Raw genomic sequence first — 24,243 nt, 5'->3', positions numbered from 1 at the left:
GGATCTCTTACCCCGTGTGACAATATGGATGGACCTGAAGATTATTATGCTAAGAAATATAAGCTAATCAGATAAAGACAAATACCATATGATCTCACTAATATGTGGAACCTAATGAACAAAATAAACTGACAAACAAGGTAGGACCAGAGGCATGGGATACATGGAATAGAATGACAAATCTCAGAGGGAGAGGGTAGTGGAGGACTGGAAGAGATTAGCCAAAGGACATATATACATATAAGCATAGCCCATGGACACAGGCAACAAGGTAGCAAAGGCCAGGGGCACTGTATGAATGAGGGATACAAAGGGGGAAGCAATTGAGGACATTTGCAATAGTGTCAACTATAAAAAAGGACATGAAAACCATAAAAAAACAATAAAAAATGAAGGATACACTAAATGAAATGAAGAATATATTAGAGGGAATCAATAGAAGAGTCAATGAAGCAGAGAATCCAATCAGTGACTTGGATTACAAGGAAGCAGAAAACACCCAGTCAGAAAAGCAAAAATTAAAAAAGAATACAAAAATATGAGGCTAGTATAAAGAGCCTTTGGTTTTGCTCTAAACATACCAACATTAACATCATGGGGGTTCCAGAAGGAGAAGAGAGAGAGTAAAATGTTGAAAATCCATTTGAAAATATAATAACAGAAAACTTCCCAAATCTGGTGAGGAAAATAGAATACAAGCCCAGAAAATGAAGAGAGTCCCACACAAGATGAACTCAAAGAGGCTCACACCAAAACACATCATAATTAAAATGCCAAAGGTTAAAAACAGAGAAGAAGCAAAAGAAAAGAAGTTATTTACCTACAAGGGAGCTCCCATAAGACTGTCAGCTGATTTCTCAACAGAAACTTTGCAGGCCAGAATAGATTGGTATGAAATAATTCAAAATTATGAAAAGTGAAAACCTACAACCAAGATTATATCATTTAGAATAAAAGGAAACATAAAAAGCTCCCCACATGAGAATAAGCTATAGTTCATCACCACTTAACCAGTATTACAGGAAATGCTAAAAGGTCTTCTTTAAGAAGAAGAAAAATAAGATGAAATTATAAGTAAAATGGCAATAAATACATATTTATGAATAATTACTTTACATGCGAATGATTAAATGTTCCAATCAAAAGATACTTGGTGGCTGAATGGTTAGTAAAACAAGACCTTTATGTATGTGGTCTATAAGAGATTCATTTCAGATAGAAAACACCCACGGACTGAAACTAAAGTGATGGTAAACATATTTCACAAAAATGGAAACAAAACAAAACAAAAAAAGCTGATGTAGCAACACATATAAGAAAAAAATAGATTTTGAAACAAAGGCTATAACAAGAGACAAAGAAGGACCCAGTAAGTTCACTTCTCAGTATTTACTGAAGAAACCCAAACACTAAATCTAAAAGACATATACATCATCTATATTTATTGCAGCATTGTCTACATTAGCCAAGGTATGGAACCAAACTGAGTGTCCATCAATAGATGAATGGGTAGAGAAAACAACTGGTGCATATATACAATGGAATATGATTCAGCCACAAAAAGAAATAAAATCTTTCCATCTGCAACAACATGGATGAACCCAGAGGATGTTATGCTAAGTGATACCAGTGAGACAGAGAAAGAAAAATGCCATATAAGTTCATTTATACATAGAATCTAAAAAAAATAAATGAAAAGGCAGAACAGAAACAGACTCATAGATACAGAAAACATTTTGATGGTTGGCACATGGAAGAGTAGCTGGGGGACTGGTGAAAAAGGTGAAGGGATTAAGAAGTATGGATTGGTAGATACAGAATAGTCAGAGAGATATAAAGTACAGCATAGGGAATATAGTCAATAATATTATAATAACTATATATGGAGTCAGATGTCTGGCACCATACATAGTTACTACACTAGATTTATCAGGTGATCACTTCATCAGTTATGTAAGTGTCTAATCATGTGGTCGTACATCTAAAATTAAAATAATGTACATCAACTGTAACTGAAAAATTAAAAAAGAATAAATTGTAATAAGTCCTAAAATAAGGCTAGATGACCAACACAGAACTTTACTTGTATGACCTTTTTACACTTACTTTGAAGGTTTTTTTTTTAAGATTTTATTTACTTATTTTTAGAGAGGGAAGGGAGGGAGACAGAGAGAGAGAGAGAGAGAGAGAGAGAGAAACATCAATGTGCAGTTGCTGGGGGTTATGGCCTGCAACCCAGGCATGTGCCCTGGCTGGGAATCGAACCTGGGACACTTTGGTTCCCAGCATGTGCTCAATCCACTGAGCTACGCCAGCCAGGGCTACTTTGAAGCTTTAAATACATTTAAAAATAATATCTGCTTTACTGGGGCACTAATCGCACACTCAGCTGGCCAAGTGGATAATCCAGCACTCCCCACACGTTCGTCTTGGCTTGCCGAACACCCTGACTGCACAGTGGGCAGGCAATTGGGCTAATTAATCCTTTTCTTTCCTTAGTGGCCCTCTTTGTTCCATGTATACTTTCTACCTCTGATTCCAAAAAATATAAGAACTCCAGCCTTTCCAACCCTGAGCCATTTCCATGTTGATAAACTTGCTGCCTCACTGAAAGAGGATTTTAAAAGATAATATCTTAAAGGCATAAAGTTATCTATGGTGCATGGAAAACCTGTGTTTCATTGTAGTTATTACATTGTGAACTCTCAGTAGCAGGGAGGCAAGTAATCTCTTGGAACTGGAAGTCTGGATTCAGTGCAGAAAAATTACATGAGGAAGGAATACAAAATTCAGTTAGATGGAGATATATTTAACAGATCATCATTTCCTTGCTTGCCTCACTCAAATATTATAAAAGAGTCTGAATAAAAATTTCCTGGACTCTTAGTCTTATGCACAATACCTTGCTTTTAAATACTACTCAAGGATTTCATATCTTTTTGTGGGGCTGTGTGATCCACTACAATACTGTTGGCTAACTGAAATCATCTCTGCTTTAATTCACAGTTGTCTAAAATCACTTATGAGAAAGGACACAGTTGTCAAATCCCTACAATCCTTAGAGATCACCTTCTTTTGCAATTTTAAGATTTTAAGTGAATATTGGAATAATTTTAAATTTCTATTACAGTCGTATTTTATTCATATCTAAATTAATATAAAGTACTACATTTTTCAATTATATTTACAAGTTATTTTTAAGACATATATGACTTCATTTTAGAGAGAGAGAAAGGGAGGGAAAAAGAAGGAGAGGAACACTAATGTGAAAGAGAAACAGAGATTGGTTGCCTCTCGTGTGTGCCCCTATAGGGGACCAAAACCACAACCCAGTCATCAAACCAGCAACCTTTTGCTTTTCAGGATGATACTCAACCAACTGAGCCACAATGGTCAGGGCAACACATATATGATTCTTTACCTAAACATCTATTTTTCATACTTACAGAAATTTTCATTTATATTGTTCATGAAGCTTCTATTTAGAACACGTGTGTCCTATTTCAAAAATCTCATTTATCTTCTTTTTATAGATGCATTTTCCAATTCCTTCTTTTTGATAGCCTTAAACATGCAAAAAATGTTAGTAATTGCACAATTGAATGCTAATATTTTTCTCATCTTTACATTAATTCCCTATGTCCCAGCACCTCTGCCCTTACCTTTGTTAGAAGGTAGTATTGTTTAGGGCAATGACTAGACCTTTCACTGAAATAAATGCAAACACATATCTTCATCTTCTGTCCTCTGTGAGAGGAGACTGAAAAGAGGAAAAGGAGCTCTAGCTGACACATTGACCTTTGTCCTGTGTTTTCACTGACCTCTTCATCTTCTTCATCCCTTGGAGCCAGTATGAAAACTCCTGGGTCACTACTGTCTGATACAATGACCAGTCTGGATGACTTTACCTAGATTTGCACTCTTGCTGCCCACATCTAGAAGTGATTCCTTGGCTCAGGACACATCTCAAAGGCAGGCTTTGTCAATTGGTACTCTTAAACTACCTACCTTCCTTCCTCCCTTCCTTCATTCCTCCCTTCCTTCCTCCCTTCCTTTCTCCCTCCCTCCTTTCCTTTCTTCCTCTCTATCTCAAAGCAAAATACAGAGATAAGTAACAGCTGTGAACTTTAAATTAGCTTTGTCATACATCAATGTCTGTTTGTATCTTTAAATAATTCTTTTTATATCTTTGTCAACAGTATCAATTGTGTACGCCAATATATTTTTGTGTAATTTATAACTAATCTATTTTGCTTCTTATAAACTTTGTCCTCCTCCTGGCATAATCTCAGTTTACCCAATACGTGAGGTGTGCCTCCTAGTACGTGGATGGTTTGCTACGAAAGTTGAATTACTGCACTTCTCACTGCTTTCCTCCAGAGAAATCTGGGTATTAAAAATGTATCCACTTACTAAAAGAGGCTTCTTCTGGAGCGCACTCAGTACAGAGTTATCGATGGCATATAAGCAATCAAATAAGATCCCCCCAAAAAAAAACTTGGCAAAAAAATACCAAGTTGATGCTGAATTTATAAACTAGATACACTTTGGATGGATTAGCAACTGAGAATGTAAAACAAGTTCCAGTGGATGAAATATAACATCTAAGGTTAATACAAATATTACTCAACAAATATTACTGAGTAGCTACTACACACCAGGCACTACTATAAATGATGCAGAAACTTGAAGGAGGTTATAAAGTTTACCAAGTGGGTATCTGAGGAAAAGTGATCCAGGCAAAGGGAACAGTGAGTGGACAGGACCCTCACTTGTTCCAGGAATAAGAAAAGCAGTAAGAAGGCCAGAGAGGCTTGGCAGAGTAAGCAAGAAAAACAGCTGGAGAAGTCATACCAGTAGGGCAGAAAGAAAGGTAAGGAGATGCCCCAAAAGAGTCCCAGAATGAGGGAAGGTCATGTAGGGCCATGTTGACAATTATAAAGCTTTAGATTTTATTCTGCATGAAACAGGAAGATATTGTACAGCTCTGAGTAAAGAAGTCACATAGTCAAACTCAGGTTTTGGTAGGATAACTCCTGCCACTAAAATGGATCACAGGTTCAGCAGGGATTTTGATTAAGCAGCAGGTGCAGTTGTGCAGCTGAGCAATGACAATGTCTCTGGTCAGGGTGGTAGCAATGAGAAGTGGGTGCTCTATGGGTATATTTTAAACATAAAGCCATGGATTACATGTGGTATGTGTGAAGGATCTTAGAGTTAGGATAACTCATAAGATATTTCACCTGGAAATGGGAGGGATGGGGTTTTCCATCACCTGAGATCACCAAAATGTGGGTGGAGGAGATTTTGTGGGAAATATCAGAAGTTTAACTTGGGATGTAAATTGAGAAATTTATTAGACACCTGAGGAATTATACCGGCGTCTCCCTAACAGAAAGTCTCTCTTTCTCCTCTTTCATGCCTCGTTTTTCTAGTTATTCTCCCTCTCCATTTCCAATTAGTAATTTCCAAAGAAAAATATTCTGCTTAGACTTTCTTGGTTCTGCTCATCTGTAGTGCAATCTATAGTAGTGTTCAGCAGAAAAGCAGAAAATATGCAGTTTCCAAAGATAAAATATATTTCGTTGTTGAACTGATTTTGATAGGAAGCAATAATATATAGCCTGTCATAGAATTATAGACTTTTAGGAATCTTGGGTAGAATCTACAGCAACCTCTTATTTTATACTTGAGGAAGCTGAAGCCCAGGGAGGATAAATGACTTTTGAAAGGTCAGTCATCTAGTTATTACAGAGCTGGAGCTGGAACCCAGGGATCCTGCAAGCTATTAGAGCACACGGCTGATTTCCTGCTTTTATCATTATTCATATGCTGCAGCATTCACATTCTACTTATATATTTGTATGTGAATATAATTAAATGCTAGACCTCTAGCATAGAGTCACCATTTTCCTGGCTTTGAAAAGAATTTTTTTCTGTTCCTTCTTTCTTCTAATTAAATGCCTTTGAAGTCTTCCCTTAACCTTAAAATGAATAGGACCATGCACTGTAAAACGTCAAGCAGATAAATGATTTGCACCAATAAGGTGGCCTGAGATTTAAACCAGAGAAAATGTAACTTTTAACATTTAAATACATTTAAATGAGTAGAGTTGTGCTATATAAACACCATGCCATTACAACAGTTCTAAAAATTTATTTATGGAGAGAGTACTGGGCTATTGCAATTTAGAAAAAAAATCTGACTATTAATATTTTACAGCAGCACTTTCTTTTACTACAGGTTTAATTATAATTTTATACAGAAAAGTTCAGGATCAAATGAGGACATATGATAAAGTCTCACCCCAATAGGTAATACTGAATCACTTTAATTATAATATTATATAGTTATATAAAATGAAAGATTATTGGTTTGGTTATCATTTTTAGCAGTACTTTCTGTATGTTCTTCAGGAAGCCCTCACAGGGCCGTGATGTTTATTGGATTCACAAAGAAGGCACTAGATTTACTGGAGACTGTAAATCCTTCTCTTAAGTTCTGACAATATAGAAATAGCCTAGAAATAGCTGCACAATAATCTCTCAATAGAATTAGAACTGACTTTGGAACTTCCTTTCAACAAGGTTCTCCCCTAACATGAAGCAGCCAAACAGGGATCGTTGGAGAATAGAGCAAATCAGTATGTGAAATATACTTTGTTGAAGCTGTGCTTTTAAGCACTTCTGCTTTGCCTCTCTGCTTTTCAGTCTTTATTCATGGCTTTCTTCTTTTCATGCAACATGCTTAATATGCAACTCACTCGCCATGTGGCTTTGCTCATTCTTCTTACCTGCCCTGAACGCCTCAAATCCCAATTCTCCACCCTCAAATCAATGGCTTTTACAAATTGTCTTTCTAAGTGCAGGAAGGTGATTTATTGAAAATTTAATGTAGGCAGATAATCTACTGAGAAATTAACTTGTTTTATTTCTAAGCTGTATTCATTAGGGGGGAAATGGGGAGGGAATTGTTCCATCTCCAAGGATACAACAAAAAATTATTCCTGAAGACAGAGCTCTGCTTATAGCAAGGAATGGGAAACAGACATTTTCTGCTTCAGAGCTAGAAAGGAAAATTTATAGGCTAGTATGAGCTAAAAGCAGCTTATTAAGCAGCCCTTGGAGTCAAGGTTTAGGTCACCCATTGTACCACCTGGGTTACACAGTGATTTTCAACTTGCAGAAATAAAGGCTAACGTGGCAGTCAAAAAAGAAGGACCGCTTTGGAATAGTGTGAGCTCCACCAGTCTGTGTGTGGTCACACAGACAAGCATGGGTCCTGTGGCCACAACAAATGACCAGCATTAAAAGTCTTACCACACTTGTGTCTATAGGACAAGGGTGGGTATTTGAGCTGAACTTAATTTGAATTAAGGAAAGACATATGATATTGCCTGACAAATGTTTTAACAGAATTTTACCTGTTACTTGCAATAATTGGCTCATAAATAACACAAAGTAGGAAAAGGAAAACAAAACCAAAAGTGATCACATCATTTAAGTGTCTGATGAAGTAACATAAGTAAAAAGCCATTTCCCTTTCTAAAAGCTGTGAATTTAAGTACTCATGCATTGTTTTTGTGTATCTAAAATTTTAGTTTTAAGTTGAAATGTATATAATAATGTCATCTATTTAGATGAAGAGAAGATATATAAAGAAAGGGTTAACAAGATGAGAAAAAAATCAAACTTCACTCTGTCCTAAATCATCTACATCAGAAAAAAAACATAGATTCACTCAGTGTACTTTCAAAATAAATGTCATATACAGCCAAATAATATTGCCAAAAGAGCATTATCTTTGTATAGATTTTAGGTAGATTCTGTTAAATTTTTACAACCTTTATATCTGATGGTTTCCCAAACCTTCCAGATCAAACCTAGAAGCATAATATTTTGTGTAAGAACAGGGCACATGCAATAAGATAAAGGGTAGGAGGAGATGGATTTGACAAACACTAATGATCAATGAATGCCTCCTATGGCTTGTGAAGGTCTCTCTTTCTCTCTTTTGAAATATCTGACCTATACTACAGAATAGCCCCCGCTTTTGTAGTCAATAGAAGTTTACAATGTATTGTGCATATCTATTGTATGCACAAAACAACATAGGAGGAAACAAATGAAATCCTTACCTGTAATTGTGAAGACAAAATTTACCTGCATGGAGTAGCTAAAGATCTTTGCAAGATAGCATATTATGAAATACTTTGCTGAATGTAGTTAGGAATTTGCTGATTACAAACCTCAGGCAAGGCTTACCCCTGTAGAAGGTGAACTTGAAGATAGACTTTACAGAGAAAATTAATGAAGAGGAGTTGGGTAGAATGGCAAGATAAATACAAGAGCATAAGGGTAGATTTAGATCCGGGGTCCATACCTAAGGGATAGTGTTGATACTGTGCTAGTAGAAACACAGAATTTTTGCCTAGGGAACAGATAAGATAATAAAGGATAGACAAAATAAAACCTTAAATGGAGGGCACCAACAAGAAAAGTTTGAACTCAATGCAACAAGTTGTAATTGCTTACTTCATCTACCACCAACTGACCATTTTAGCTTTCAATCAATCCACTTTAGATTTATGTGTTGATATTAAAAACAAAACAAATCTCTAAGTCTCTGCTAGATTTTGCTGTGGTGAAGAAGGATGGAGAGAAGCATGTCTAAGGATGAGGTCCATCTGTATTTATAGACCTTCCTATCCTATTATATACATCTTGCTAACTCCTACATAAATATTTACTCTTATGGTTAATTTCCTCCTAGGAAATCCTCTGTTCCTCTGTCACATTTTTTCCATATGATAACATCAAGTTCTAGTTTATGAGTATATCTCCTTGTCTCTAACATATGTGTCAGAATCACCTTCATCTATACTATATTTAACTCTCAAGTTTCTACACACTTATAGTATTTTTAAAAACTCACAATGATCAAATATGTTATTGAAGACAATTATATTTGCTGCCTGTCATACAATGAATTATGTCCTCCCCAGATTCATATGTTGAAGCTCAATCTCCCATCAGGTGATGAGACTGTATTTAGATATAAAGTCTTTGAAAAGGTAATTAAATCCCTGGCTGATATAGCTCAATGGATTGAGCTCGGGCTATGGGCCAAAGGGTTGACAGTTCAATTCCCAGTCAAGGCACATGACTGGGTTGCAGGCCAGGTCCCTAGTGGGGGCCATGTGAGAGTCAACCACACATGATGTTTCTCTTCCTTTTTCTCCTTCCCTTCCCCTCTTTCTAAAAATAAATTAAAAAAATGAAAAAAAAGGTAATTAAATCTAAATAAGGTCAAGAGGGTGGGTCCCTAATCCATAAGAACAGTGTCCTTGAGGACAACAGTGTGCTGGTTGCAGGAGGGAGGGAGGTATAAGGCAACTAAAGGGTAATGGGGAAAAATACAACAAAAACTTTTTAAAAGAAGGTAAAGGAATTAGTCAAAAAATGTATATGAAGGGCCCATGAACATATGAACATGGACAGTGGTATGGGGATTGACCATGGAAGTGAGGAGAGGGTTGGGTGGAGGGGGACAAAGGAGCAAAATAACTTTTGGCACAATTGTAATAGCTTAAACAATAAATCATTAATATAAAAATTAAAGGAAAAGAAGACAAGGAGGCACCAGAAGTGTATGTACACAGAGGAAAGCCCATGTGAGGGCATGGAAAAAGGGTAGCTGTCTGCCAGCCATGAAGAGAGGTCTCAGGAGAAACCAAACCTGCACACACCTTGCTTTTGTGAAAAAAATAAGTTCCTGTTGGTTACAACACTCAGTTCACGGAAGTTTGCTATGACAGCCCAGTAAAATTAATATGTAGCCTGTATTACTGAATACTGGTCTTATCTCCCTTATTTTACTCTGATCCTCTGGAAGGCAGGAAACAAATTATCTAATTTTTTAAAAAATCTATTATAATGCTTGGGATATTTTATTTGTTGCAATAATATGAGATGATTAAATGTTTGCATACATGAATGAGTTAATTTGAGATTCTTATAGAGGAAGTTACTCTTAGGAAGATTTAAACTGCTGCTAGGGTGGAATCACTTAAGATTCTCATAAAAAACAGGAAGAGCACATTGTAATGGATGTGATTCTGACTTGGGAGTCATAAAATCCTGACTTTGAATCCTGGTTCCTCCAATTAGTAAATGTGGGTTGTTCCTCAGTTTCATTATTTTAAAAATTGTATGATAATAACACTTAATTTTCAGTATTATTAGGATTAAGATAAAGTTTCTAATTTCTGGTAATGCTTAATAATAGATGTTGGTCCTTCGGGCAATTTTATATAGTACAAGTAGAAAAATAATAAATTAGGAAAGAATAAACTTGAAAGAGTGATGAATGTACTAGGAGAGGTCTGGAAGAAGCTGGTGAGCTACAGAGGACAGAAAATAAAGAGCTTACTAGGATACAGCAGTACTGAAAATCACAGGTTAGTCTGGAACATTAACTTTCTAAAGCTATCCATCCACAGGGTCATGTGGATTTTCTGGCAATGCTAATTAGCCCAAAAATAACAAGAAAAGAGAATTACTGGCTTCACATAAAGCTTCAGAGTAGTCTGGAGAGTAAGATGACCAAACGCAATATGTATAGGGAAGGAGAGTGCTGTGAAATATTAGATCTTGAGCCATGCTGAATAAAATATGGCAAGGTGAAATGCAGCCGATAGAAGGGAAGACACAACACGTCTTCCTGCTCCCATTTTAGGGTTCTCCTGATCTTACCAATACCACGGTTTTTCAAAATTCCACACTAGGTTTTACCCCGTGGGCCAAACTGGGGTCCTCTACTCTGATCCACTATGTTTTCAACTAAGTCATAACAACAGGATTTTGATTTTATGATAATTTCATTTTTTCTCTATTGTCATGATACGCTACTGTAGGATCTGTGCTCATTCCAAATGCTCATCTGTGATTTAGAATTCCCATTACAATGTCTTTAGATTTTATATTTATAAAAAGAGAGCCTAATACTTGCTGTTAGTCTTCAAGTAACTATAGTCTGAGCAGTGTAATTATAGTTTATATGATGTTAAAGGTATACCTAGGAGAAAGTACATTATTTCATGAGTTTGTGAGAAATGTTAAAATTATATGATCACTAGGAATGGCATTCCTTCTGATCAGGGGGCATATAACATCTCAGTAGTTTTCCATTCAAACATTACTGATATGGGATTAGCCTAAAGAATTAGGTGCTGTCCCTCAGTTCAACGTTAACACACAAGAATTACAGAATTCGTACTCCCATTGAGACTAGTTTGTCTTTTCCCAACTTTTCCTCCTGTAGATGAGTTATTTGACACCTAGGAGCTCCTACCTCTAAAACATAAGATTTTATATGCTTTTTTACTATGATAATTTAGGAAAAACAAAAATATAATCAATGTTCTCTAAGTACCCAGATATAAATTAATTATGTAAATTTGCTCAATTGATAGAAATATTTTAATTTATGAGAAAATTTCATGGAGGATTTAGAAATACTATTAGTAGAATTTCCTCAAAAATTATAATGATACAGATTGATGAAGTTGTGGCTTCTACTGCATGAATTTCCTACTAGAAGATATATTATGCTAGTGAGTTTCAATAAAAAAGCAAGGAAGTGAATTTGTGAGGGGGAGTAGGGGAAGGTGGAGCAGGGGATAAATGGTAGTGGATGCAGACTTGACTTGGGGTGGTGAACACACAATACAGTGTACAGATGCATCGTGGAATTGTGTACCTGAAACCTTCAAAATTTTGTTAACCAGTGTCACCAAAAAAAATTTTAATAAAAAAGAAAAAAAAGAATGATTAAATGTACCAGTATATCAACTTTATGACTTCATCATTCCTTCCAAAAATATATATCTTAATATTATTCATTTGAATATATTTGTGGATACTTATCAAAGCCAAAGAATATTATAGTTTACATAATGTATATCTCATATATAATGTGTTTGTTATGAGTTTTCTATAGAGAATTTTTAATTAAAGTTATTAAAGTAAAGTGCCCTTTAAAGCATACTTGCCTATATCAACTAAGGGTCTGCTTAGTCACATAATCCTTTTTATGTGTGCACACACACATTTATGTAATGATTATCTGATGCCAAGGACCACAGGATTATCTAAAATAAATCTAAGTGAATAGGAAATAGCTAAACTATATTTTTCCCTTAGAACTGAGGCTGAAGCCATGTCCAAAGTAATCAAAACAGTCAATAATTTTTAAAATTTAAACATTATTTTAAAAAGAACAATAATAACCCATTACTTTCACTTAAATAACATTGTATCATAGAATAACTACATTAATACATATATTTTCTAAGGTAAATTAGAAGAGTGGCATTGTCTTGAATTTTTGTAAATCTAATGACTGGCTTAATTGAAGAGAGCTGGATTCTGTATTAATCTGTTAAAATATGCTCTTTTGGTTGAAATAGATGAACACTTCTGCCTCACAAAGATACACATTTGGAAAAGAGTGGGACATAATAATAGCATTTTCAAGTAACTGTGTATTATTCTCTGCTACTACACCAAATCCTAAAAAGTGCATCTTCTAAAAGAGTAGCTGCAGGATAGAATCTGAAACCATGTCAATGAACTTTTCAGATTCTCTTACATTGAAATCCTTTTTTTTTAAATCTTGCACTTTGAATGAATCTTTTAGCCATGTGTAATTTTGTAACATCCTACATTGGACATTTGTAAAATATCAGTTCCCTTAGTTACACTGACTTTTCAAATGTTGACACATTTTATTATAAAATGGATATATAAAAACCCCACTGTCAACATCACCGTCAACCTTACCAAGAAAGTCTTTAAGTATGAGTAATGGTTATAACAGGCTCATTTCATTCATTTTTGAGAAAATGTCTGCAAAATATCCACAGCTGAATAACCACAGTTGGCATGTCAGTTGTTTCTTTTAAAAAATGGTTATTTCATGAATAAAGGGTCTATGTGAATATATATGTCATTTTATCATACAAAATATTTAAATGCCAAAACTCTCAAAGATTGAGGTTTAATAAAATTAATAGCTCTTTACAGCTTTCCTATTAAGTGAAGTTGGCTCTTTATTTTTAAATAGTAACCATGTGGTGATAAAGAATGTGAAAATTTGGGGCCACTGTCTTTATTTATACTAAGGCACCATTATACATTATGGCTTTTATAGCATCAGTGCAAATATCAAAACAGTGAAATACACAAATAACATCTTAGAACATTATTTAGCTACTTTGACTCCATAAATTCTCTCAGATCATGTTAGAGACCCTAGGTGTCTGTAGAACACAAGCTGAAAGTTTTCTTAAGTTTTCTTAATATTATACATTTCTTAAATGTATAATATTTCTAGGCCGCATATTCAATGGCCTAGAAATATTATAGGCATCTTAATTGATTATTGGTCATATATCTTTCATTTCTCCCCAAACTGTTCCTATTACATTTCTCATCTTAGAAACAATCATTACACAGTAATTCAAGTCAAATCCTGCAATGAAGGTAACTGCCTAGCAGGTGTATTTTAATCTGAACTTTGAAAATAAATCATAGGCCGCAACCCTGAGTCCAATTCCCTGACCTTTGAACAAAAGCCAATACATAAAAACTGTCAATTTTACTACATGCTTCTTTACAGTACACCTGTGTGTCACCAACACTGCCAAAGGCTTAGAGAGAGCCGGTGTGGTCATAACCTTTCATTCTGTTTGCATGTGTGTGCATTCTCCTGGGATTTTAGGTGATTCCATTCAAATGGAATAAAATTTAAAAGCCATATTTATGATTTATAATTATGATCTATACTATGAATATACATAATAAAACATGTTATATAAAATATAAATTATAATATGAAACAATAAATTTCATACAATATAATGCCTAATACATAGAAATGTTTTCTAAAATTTATGGTTTTTCTAGAGTAATAAAATAACTTGTATATTTAAGTAGATAATTGTATAAGAATTTTATAAGTAATAACTTGATTAAAGTCATTAGTCTCTATCAATAATGAAAAGCCATTTATATTTCAATAACTACACTTAAATATCTTTACAACATTTAATAGGGACATATCAATTTAAGGCAGATTTTTCTTTGGACTCATTTTTGTGTTGTTGCAGTTTATAACTGATTTAACATTTGGGTACATAGAGTAGGCTTGGGTATATATTGCTTAAATCCCTATTTGTCAAAATGGAAATATGATTGCTGCCACAAAAGGATGTGGCAATGTACTTCACTCTCAGTTTATGTTAAAAGGTGTTTATTTACAGGCTATCATGTGAATATAAATCTTTCCCTAAATTAAAGTTTTCTTAGTTGAGAGAAATAACATGGATATGCTATAAGCATTCTAAAACCCAACACGCTGATTAAATATTTATAAGGTTGCTTCTAAATACGCTAATGAAATAGTCATCATATTGAAATAATCATTATCAACTTCACACCTTTATTATCTGTTCTTGTCAGCTTCATAAAATTTAGAGAATTAAATGCAAAATCTTTCCATTAGGTAACTGTTAAGCTGTAAATTTAAAAACAAATCAGAGGATATGAAAGTCCAGACCCTCTTAGTAACATTAACTTGTCCAACATTGATTATATATAATTCCTGAATTGCTAGTTGGTATTCTAAATGTATACCTTATTATAAGACACAGGAAATGTAAGAAAATTAATGCTATTATAAAACTCTAACTTTTCATTTTATTGAGTTATGAAGGTTAAAATTTGCAATCCTAAAATTGTATTATCATGGGACTCTGCAATTTAATAAAATAAAGTGGTTGAGAAAATGAACTATGATCACTTAATAAAAACGATGTCTATTTTCTTGAATGAAACACTTACAGAACTTGCATTTAAAGGAAACAGATGAAAACTTTAATAATCTAGTAGTTTTATAAACACTAATAAAGTTCTTCATAAAATGATATTATTATATAAGCCTGAAAATTCTATAAAACATTATCTATGTAATGTCATATTAACTTATCAAAATTCCTTTTTTTTTTTTTTTGGCTTACAACAACAGAAATTTATTCTCCCCATTCTGGAGCTAGCAGTCTAAAATCAAGGTATGGGCAGGGCCACACTTTCTATAAAGGCTTTACCGGGATATTCTTCCTTGCCTTTCTCCAGCTTCTAATGGCTCTTGGCATTTCTTGCAGTATGGCAGCATAATTCCAATCAATGCTGCTGTCTTCACACTTCCTTCTTTTTCATGTGCCTCTGTGTCCAAATGTCTGTCTTCTTTCTCTTATAAAGACACCAGTTATTGGGGTTAAGAGCATTTTAAATTCAGGATATTTTCATGTTGAGATCTTTAACTAGTCATGCAGCACTAAATGACAGATACATGTTCTGAGAAATGCTTTGCTAGGCAATTTCATCATTGTGTGAACATTACATAGTTCACTTAAACAAACCTAGATGTGATAGCCTGTTAATCCTAGGATGTATATCTGTATAGCATGTTGCTGAACTCTGTAGATGATATGACACAATGGTAAGAATTTGTGATTCTGAACATAGAAAAGCTACAGAAAAGTATGGTAAAAAAGATAAAAAATGGTACTTTTGTAGAAGGCACTTACCATGAGGACCTGGCAAGACTGGAAGTGGCTCTGAATGAGTGAGTGAATGTGAAGGCCTATATTACCTTACACTACTGTGGATGTTATAAATACTGTACAACTTAGGCTACACCAAATTAAATTTTCTCTTTCTTCAGTAATAAATTAACATTAGATTACTGTAACTTTTTTACTTTTAAACTTAAATTTTTAAAAAGCTTTTTAGCTTGTATAATAACACTGAGCTTAAAAACACATTGTACAGCTGTACAAAACATTTTCTTTCTTTTTTTAAAGATTTACCTATTCATTTATTTTTTAGAGAGAGAGGGGAACAGAGGGAGAATGAGAGGTAGAGAAAAACTAATGTGTGGTTGCCTCTCACATGACCCCTATTGGGGATCTGGCCCATAACCCACACATGTGCACTGACTGGGAATTGAACTGGTAACCCTTTGGTTCACAGGCTGGCACACAATCCACTGAGCCACAACAACCAGGCCAATCATTTTCTTTCTTTTTTAAATTATATTTTGTTTATGGTATTACAGTTTTCCCAGTTATTCCCCCTTCACCCCACTCTACCCAGCCCCTCACTCCTTCAGGCAATCTCCATAATGTCATCCATGTCCGTGGGTCATGCATATATGTTCTTTTGGCTACTCTATTCCCTATGTTGTGCTTTACATCTCCATAATTCTCTAAGTACCAATTTGTACTTTTTAATCTCTTCACTTTTTTCACTCATCCCCTTGACTCCCCTCCCCATCTGGCAACCATCAAAATGTTCTCTGTATCTATGAATCTGTTTCTGTTCTACTTGTTTGTTTGTTTTGTTTTTTAGAAACAAATATGTATAGATATGTATGATAGATATGTAAATATTGCCATTTTATTATTTACATTTTTTATATTCTTAAAGAAGATACTTTAACATTTAATATAATACTAACTTGATGGTGATGAACTCTTTTAGATATTTTTTTTGTTTGAGAAGTTCTTCATCTGCCCTTCCATTCTAAATGACAGCTTTTCTGGGTAGAGAAATCTTGGTGGTAGGTCCTTGCTTTTTATCCCTTTGAATACTTCTTGCCAATCCCTTCTAGCCTTCAAAGTTTCTTTTGAGAAATCAGCTGAAAGTCTTATAGGAGCTCCCTTATAGGTAACTAACTTCTTTTCTCTTGTTGTTTTTAAGATTCTCTTTTGTCTTTAACCTTTGCCATTTTAATTATGATGTGTCTTGTTGTGGGCCTGTTTAGGTTCATTGTGTTTTGAACTCTCAGTGCTTCCTGGACTTATACATGTATTTCCTTCACCAAGTTAAGGAAGTTTTCTGTCATTTTTTTCAAATAGTCTTCCAGTTTCTTGCTATCTCTCTTGTCCTTTCTGGCACCTCCATGATGCAAATGCTGGTATGCTTGAAGTTATCCCAGAGGTCCCTTACACTAACATCATTTTTTGGATTTTTCTTCTTGCTCTTCTGATTGTTTTTTCTTTCTTATATTCCAAATTGCTGATTTGATTCTCAGCTTCATTCACTCTACTATTGATTCCCTGTAAATTATTATTTATTTCAATTAGTGTATGCTTCATTTCTGACTGGATCTTTTTTATGCTGTTGAGGTCCTTACTAAACATCTTGAACATCCTTATAACCAGTGTTTTGAACTTTGCATCTGATAGATTTTTATCTCTATTTTATCTAGTTGTTTTTCTGGAGTTTTGTTCTGTTCTTGCAATTGGGCCATGTTTCTTTGTTTCCTCATTTTGGCAGCCTCCCTCTGTTTGTTTCTATGTATTTGGTAGAGCTGCCTTGACTCCATTCTTGGTAGAGTGGCCTAATGTAATAGGTATCCTATAGAGTCCAGTGGCACAGCCTCTCTGATTACCCAAGCTGGGTACTCAACATGCACCCACTGTGTGTACTGTATAAATCCTCCTATTGTAGTTGAGCCTTGATTGCTGTTGGCATGTCCAAGGTTAGCCACTGACTGTTTTGTCTGGGGTCACACAGTATGAGCTACAGAGCAATCTGCAGATGGCTGCTACTTGTACTGGCTTGGAGATACCCAGGTGAGGCCAGGCTGTGAACCAAGGCTGGCTGCTGCTAGTGCTGAGCCTGGGGCAACTTACTGAGAAGTTCAGGGTTAGCTGAAGCCAGATGTGGCCTATTTGAGACAATTTAGGAAAATGTGAAGTATGAGCCAAGACAGTCGACTCATATGGAAAAGTCCCTGGAAATGACTTGGGTGGCCTGAAAGCTGGGTGAGGCAGGGTCTCAGGGAACTGCAGATATTGCAAACAGTGTGAGCCACGTTAATGGAGTCTCTGATATGCATCCACTTACCAGCTCTGTGGCTCCGTCAGGCGAGGTCTTGGAAAAGGAATGATGGCTTCTGCCAGCACTTATGTCTGGGAGAAAGCTGTCCCCCAGTTCTCGCCCTGATGCCAAACAATTCAATTCCTACCTATATGTTTCTGATGCCTTTCAATCTTCTGCCCTAGCACTCAGAGGGACTGAGTCAAACTAAATATGTGTACAGGCCCTTTAAAGGAACTGCCTGAGACTCTAGCAGTTTCTGTCCTTCACAGCCTCAATCCATGTTAGTTTTTACAGCCAGAAGTTATGGGGACTCCTCTTCCTGGCACTGGAGCCCTGACATGGAAACCATGGTATGTGGCTAGACCCCTTGCTTCTCAGATATCCCTTCTAATTTTTATCCACCATACTAGGATGTGGGATCAGCCTATTTCTGCAACTCTTCCCCTGTTACTAGTCTCAATGTAGTTTCTTACTGAATTCCATAGTTGGTTTCTTCTTTAATGCCATAGTTGTAAGACTTCCATTCAGCTCAATTTCTGATGGTTCTGAATGATAGTTGTTCTATAGCTTACATGTAATTTTGATGTGGTTGTGTGAGAAGGTGAGCCATGCTTACCTATGACACCATCTTGGCCTCAAAATTCTTATCTGTTAAAAAATGTAGACAAATTCATATACTATATGGAATATATATGTATCAAATATGTAATTAAATTATTATCCATTGCATTTGTAAATTGGTGAAATATTAGATGGAAGGATTAATAAATAATATTATTTCATTTTTCATATAATATCTGTAATGGACTATGGAGTGAAAATAATTAATGATAGGAAAAATTATAAATAATAGTAAAACTAAAGCCCTAAGGGGGCCATATATATTGTACATTTTGTTCAGCAATACATAACAGTATCTAGAAAAGTATCTGGGCCATACTAGCTGCTTGAAACATTAGGTAAATAAATTTGTCTGGTATTGTCAAAAATATAGAATTTTAAAAGCTCCTCTTTTTTACTAGTAAAGTTCCCTGAGAAACATTTAGCAGCAGGGTCAATCTGAGTAACCAGAAGACTGGCTACATGCTCTAGGGGAAAAAACAAAGTGTGTTTGAAATGAAAATCCATCCAAGGACATTATCTGAGACTACTGGCCTTCATTTCCAGCCATTTTACTCATATTTACCTCATTAGGTTAAACGACGGACAGGTACATTCACTCCAGAAAGACAGTATTACAAGATGTCCACATTCCCTAAGAAAATATCACTTGTGTGTGGGCATGAGTGCGTGAGTGTGGTAGCTCGGAGACGGTAGTGATGATAGAAATGGTGATGGTCTTAAACTTGTCCCACGACTTCAGATATCCATCTGATTAGTCATATGGGAGGCATCAGGAAAGCATCATGAGTCTTCCTTAGGTGGAAGTAGAAGAACAAAAGTAAATTTATTTGGAGGATTGAGATACAGATGATGGCCAGTAGTATAAGCCTCCCTTAAATAGAGCATATGTTGAGATGTTAACAAAGTAGAATGATACTTGTTTTAGAGTGTATAAGTTAAAACTATCCTTTAAAGCCTACAGTTCAGACATGTATGGCAACATGTTCCTTCACAGAGTCAACACATATTTATTGGTTATTTGATATACTACTGTGGGCTCTCTGGGCAGGCTATTTACATCTGTTCAAAACCTGCTCTACTGCCAGTGATATACTAATGAGTAAGTCATGAACCTTCTAAGGACATTATAATAAACTACAGGAATTAAACAGTAACAGTAAAACAATACCTGTAAACTTTGATATTCACAATTTTACCTCTAAAATGCAGATAAATAAATAACCCTTAAGCATATCCTAGATAATGGCTAAAGCAGCCTCTCAACTGCCCCAGGCAGGACCCTTTCCTTTTAGTGTTACATGTCATTTGTCAGAGAGAATGCTGGGTCCAGGAGAATGCATTTACTCACAATGAGGTTGAAAGGTATTTCAATCAGTTCTTATGGAGGGAGGATAGAGCAGGCTGGCTGATTGGATCTCTGTTCATATTAGGGAAACTATTTTTTAGCTGCCTTGCATGTATAAAAGTATTAGTGCCAAACTCCTGATTCAGATAAGAAGACCTAGTCTTTATCAGGATATATATTATCTTACTCAAGGCACATGTGCCCATCTTGTTTGGTTCTAAACTGATAGCTTTTTCAATATTTTAATGTCATTTAAACAACAAAACCATCATGTGAGGCTTTAGTAAAATTATTAGAAATGGCTTTTGAAAGTTCTACCAGAGAAAGACCTCCAAGGGAAGTCAGTGTCCCCAGAAGCTATGCATCTGTTAGGTTTCTTAGAGAGATGTTTTATTCTATATTGGCTGATATAACAAAATAACATAGACTGGGTAGCTTATATAAACCAACATTTATTCCTCACAATTCTGAGATAAGACACTGGAACATTTGGAGTCTGGTGAAAGCCTGCTTTCTGTTTCACAGATTGGCACCTCCTAGTTGTAAACTCATATGGTGGAAGTGGTGAACTAGCTCCAAAACAATAGATCACCAAAAGCAATAGATCATGCAGATCAGTGAAATTAAGTTAGCATGCTTTAACTTAAATCATCTTAGAAACAACTTATTCAAAACAGTGTAAAAATTTGGTCTTATCTATTAGGGTAAATACTACTCATATACCATGCACAATATAATATAAAGATGATATATTAGAATTATATAATTAAACTTATATAATTTTATTAACCAATGTCATCCCAATACATTCGATAAAATTTTTAAAAAAGCTACTGTACATTGGAGGCCAGAAATCATACTTCATCCATTTTTTTTTGCCTCACATTCCTCTGTGTGGGAAGCAACCTCTCATGTCTTACTTCTTTCTAGAGCTGAGCTTAAAACAGCACTTAGTAGGTGCTGTCACATACTGAAATGACTGTTATTATTAATGTATGTCTATGTCAGTTAGTGGAATATATAAAAGGAGATTCTCTCACATTTTCATCAAAATAGTGTGTTAGACTACATACTAGAGAGACCAAGGCACTAGTATAGCAGGAACAGTAGAAATGAATTTTGAGAGAGTGAGAACTGAAGAGAGAAAAAGCAAAAAAAGAAAAAGAAACTACTTAATTTCATTTTTCTCATATCTCTTAGAGTTAAAATATTTATGGTTTATTCTAATTATCTTTTAATTTTTATTAAATATAGAATGGGGCACCATAGTCTGTTCTAGGCTTATGGACTTAAAGACCATAATGTCATTCTTGTCAAGATGAGCATTAATAAATAACATTTCAAAGTATAAATGAATAGAAATAATTAGTATTTCACACTATCATTTTCTTCCATGAAAAACATTTTTCTTCCAAGTTCCTGAACCTCAGCTATTGCATGTCCTTTGAGATGATTAAAAATAAAACATTTTGAGAGACACAATCAAGAGAGTGAAAAGGTAACCTGAAAAATAGGGGGAAATATCTGCAAATCACATATCTGATATGATGTTAACATCTAAAATATGTGGAGAACTAAAACTCAACAATAAAAAACCAAACAACCTAATTAAGCAAGGAGCAAAGGGTTGGAATAGACATTTTTTCAAGGAGGACCACATGGTCAAGAAACATATGAAAAGATGCTCAAGAGTATTAATTGTTAGAAAAATACAAATCAAAATACAGTGGGTAACATTTATACCCATCAGGGTAGCTACTCTCAGAAAATCATAAAATAATCAGTGTTGGTAAGGATGTGGAGAAATTGGAACTCTTGTGCACTGTTGGTGAAAATGTAAAATGGTGCCGCTGAAACAGGAAAGAGTATTAGCAATTCCTTCAAACATTTAAAATAGAATTACCACATGACCCAGCAATTGTACTTCTGGGTATAAACCCAAAAGAATTAAAAGCAGGCTTTTGAAGGGATATTGTACACACATGTTCACAAGAGCATTATTCACAGCAGTTAAAAGTGAAAATGTCCATTGATGGATGACTGTTTAAATAAAATGTAGTATATACATATAACAGAATATTATTCAGTTTTTTTAAGGAAGGAAATTCTGGCACATGCTACAACATGGATGAACCTTGAGGACATTATGTTAAGTGAAGTAAACCAATCACAAAAACAAAAATACTGTATGATTCCACTTATATGAGAGATCTAGTGTAGTCAATTTCACAGAAGCAGGAAGTAAAAGGGTGGCTTCCAGGGGTGGAAAGCAGGAAATGGGGACCTGTTTAATGGGCATTGAGTTTTGGTTTGGGAGGTAAAACCATCTTTGGTTTGGACCATCCAGTCTGGAGACTGGATGCAAAACAATATAAAAATATGTAATAGTATTGAACTGTACACTTAAAATGGTTAAGATGGTAAATTTAATGTGTGTATTTTTACCACAACTAAAAATAATACAGACTTTAGCTGAAAGAAAATTGAGCTCTTTCAATTCTACTACTTCTGTGGTAGAAAAGCATACCACTGTGTGAAAAATATATAACCTATTATATCCACACAGGACCAAAGAGACCAATGAAGCACTCATTCTTCAAATTTTAGTACCTTTAATCCAACCAGCTCTCCTAAATTTTAGACATCTGAACTATATAGTTTCCTAAAAGAATTCTCTCACAAATATCTGCATACGTTATTATGCACTGTTTGTTTTTTTAACATAAGAAGTTCTCCTCATTTCTCTTTTATTCCTTGATCTGTTCTGACTTCAAGATCAATTCAACCTTTCTTCCCCTGTGAAGTCTGCTGTCTTTGTGCTGACCACTCTTTCCTTTGGGGTACCATTATATCTTGCAAAGAACTCATTTATTCCATTTACTGCCCAATTAGATTTATACTAGCTGTGAGCTCCTTAAGGGTAAGAATGTTTCAAATTCATCTATGTGTCCCAAGAACTCAGCAGAGAACCAACAAGAAATAGAATTTCAGTATTCATAGGTTGGTGCTCAGGCCATCTCTTATAAAGTTGCTTTATTAAATAACTGCAAAATAAGTTCTTTTTAAAAATCAAAACTATGGGATGAAGGAAGCCCACTTGCTCCTTCTTTTACTAAATAATATATTATTTTACCAAGTAATATAATTTGTTTTTCTTTTTTGACTTGAATTCCAAGAAGCTAAATGCCAAAATTGTGTCCTAAATAAAAGTTTATCCCTAATGTTAGTCATCTAGAATGAGTAACCTGGTATTATTCCACCAGTTTTCCATCCTGTTGTATCCTGTGTCTGCTATTGTGACATTATCTTGTTATAAATGGCCTCAAGTCTATTTTGGAAAGAAGTGAGATATGATTAAATATATAAAATATGCAATATGAGGCTAAATATGAAGGTGCTGTTTTAAAGCTTTTCTCTTTAGTTTCCTTTCTGTGTTCCATGAATAATGTTTCCTGCATTTCAGTAGAATCCTAAACAGTTGTGCTCTCATTACTGCAATATCTCATGCACTCTATCTTGTCTAGTTCCATTCTGAGTAGGCAACATAGTCTGTTCTTCATAATTTGTTTTCTAATATATATCTACTTCTGTATTATATTAATTATGATACTTTTCCTTAAACTATAGCTAAATTAAGTTATTTTTCAAAGTAATAAGACAATATAGTAAAGACCCTATGTTAGGTATACATACTTCAGTTAGCATAATTAAGACAAGAGAACATATGATTTCTTTCATAAGAATCTTAAATGGCAAAATTTAGGAGACCTGTTTCTAGATTTAGCTTTAGCATTAACTGTGATCCCCTGGAAAACTCATTTGATTACTCAGGACTAGATTCCCTCAAAATTTCTTCTCACTTTATGGATTTATCAGCAATGTCTAGATGCAGGGGGTGTCCAACCTTTTCACATCTTTGTGCCACACTGGAAGAAGGAGAGTTGTCTGGGCTACACTTAAATACATTGTGACACGTGATCACAAAACAATCTCATACTATTTTAAGTAAATTTAAGATTTTGTGTTGGGCCACATTCATAGCCATCCTGGACTGCATGTGGCCACAGGCCATGGGTTGGACACCCCGGGGAGATGCTAAACACGTGTGTGACTATTAAACATAAATTCTCACTTGTATGTGTTCATGATCATATTTACCTCTCTCTATAAAAAGAAGCTGTCCTGAATATCACATAAAATAATTCTACATTCAGATTTATATAAAATAAAATTTTCAAGTCTGAGAACTCAGGATTATACTTGTGTTATATTCCCTACAGCTTACAATAACATAGATATAAATATAATTTCCAAAGCATCAC

The 24,243-nt window shown here is 34.8% G+C and overlaps 1 protein-coding gene and 1 long non-coding RNA gene across 2 annotated transcripts in view; one reads left to right on the top strand and one right to left on the bottom strand.

Moving 5' to 3' along the window:
- Positions 1-24,243, bottom strand: part of KCND2 (potassium voltage-gated channel subfamily D member 2) — a 526,794-nt gene that overhangs the window by 414,330 nt on the left and 88,221 nt on the right. The gene's annotated exons all lie outside the window — the stretch shown is intronic.
- Positions 1,915-2,774, top strand: LOC118497157. Its single transcript, XR_004899698.1, has 2 exons — positions 1,915-2,113; positions 2,333-2,774. It is a non-coding gene; the product is annotated as an uncharacterized LOC118497157 (long non-coding RNA).

This window comes from Phyllostomus discolor, chromosome 10 (assembly GCF_004126475.2).
Source record: "Phyllostomus discolor isolate MPI-MPIP mPhyDis1 chromosome 10, mPhyDis1.pri.v3, whole genome shotgun sequence".
NCBI lineage: Eukaryota > Metazoa > Chordata > Mammalia > Chiroptera > Phyllostomidae > Phyllostomus > Phyllostomus discolor.
This window is presented reverse-complemented; position numbering and strand designations above follow the sequence as displayed.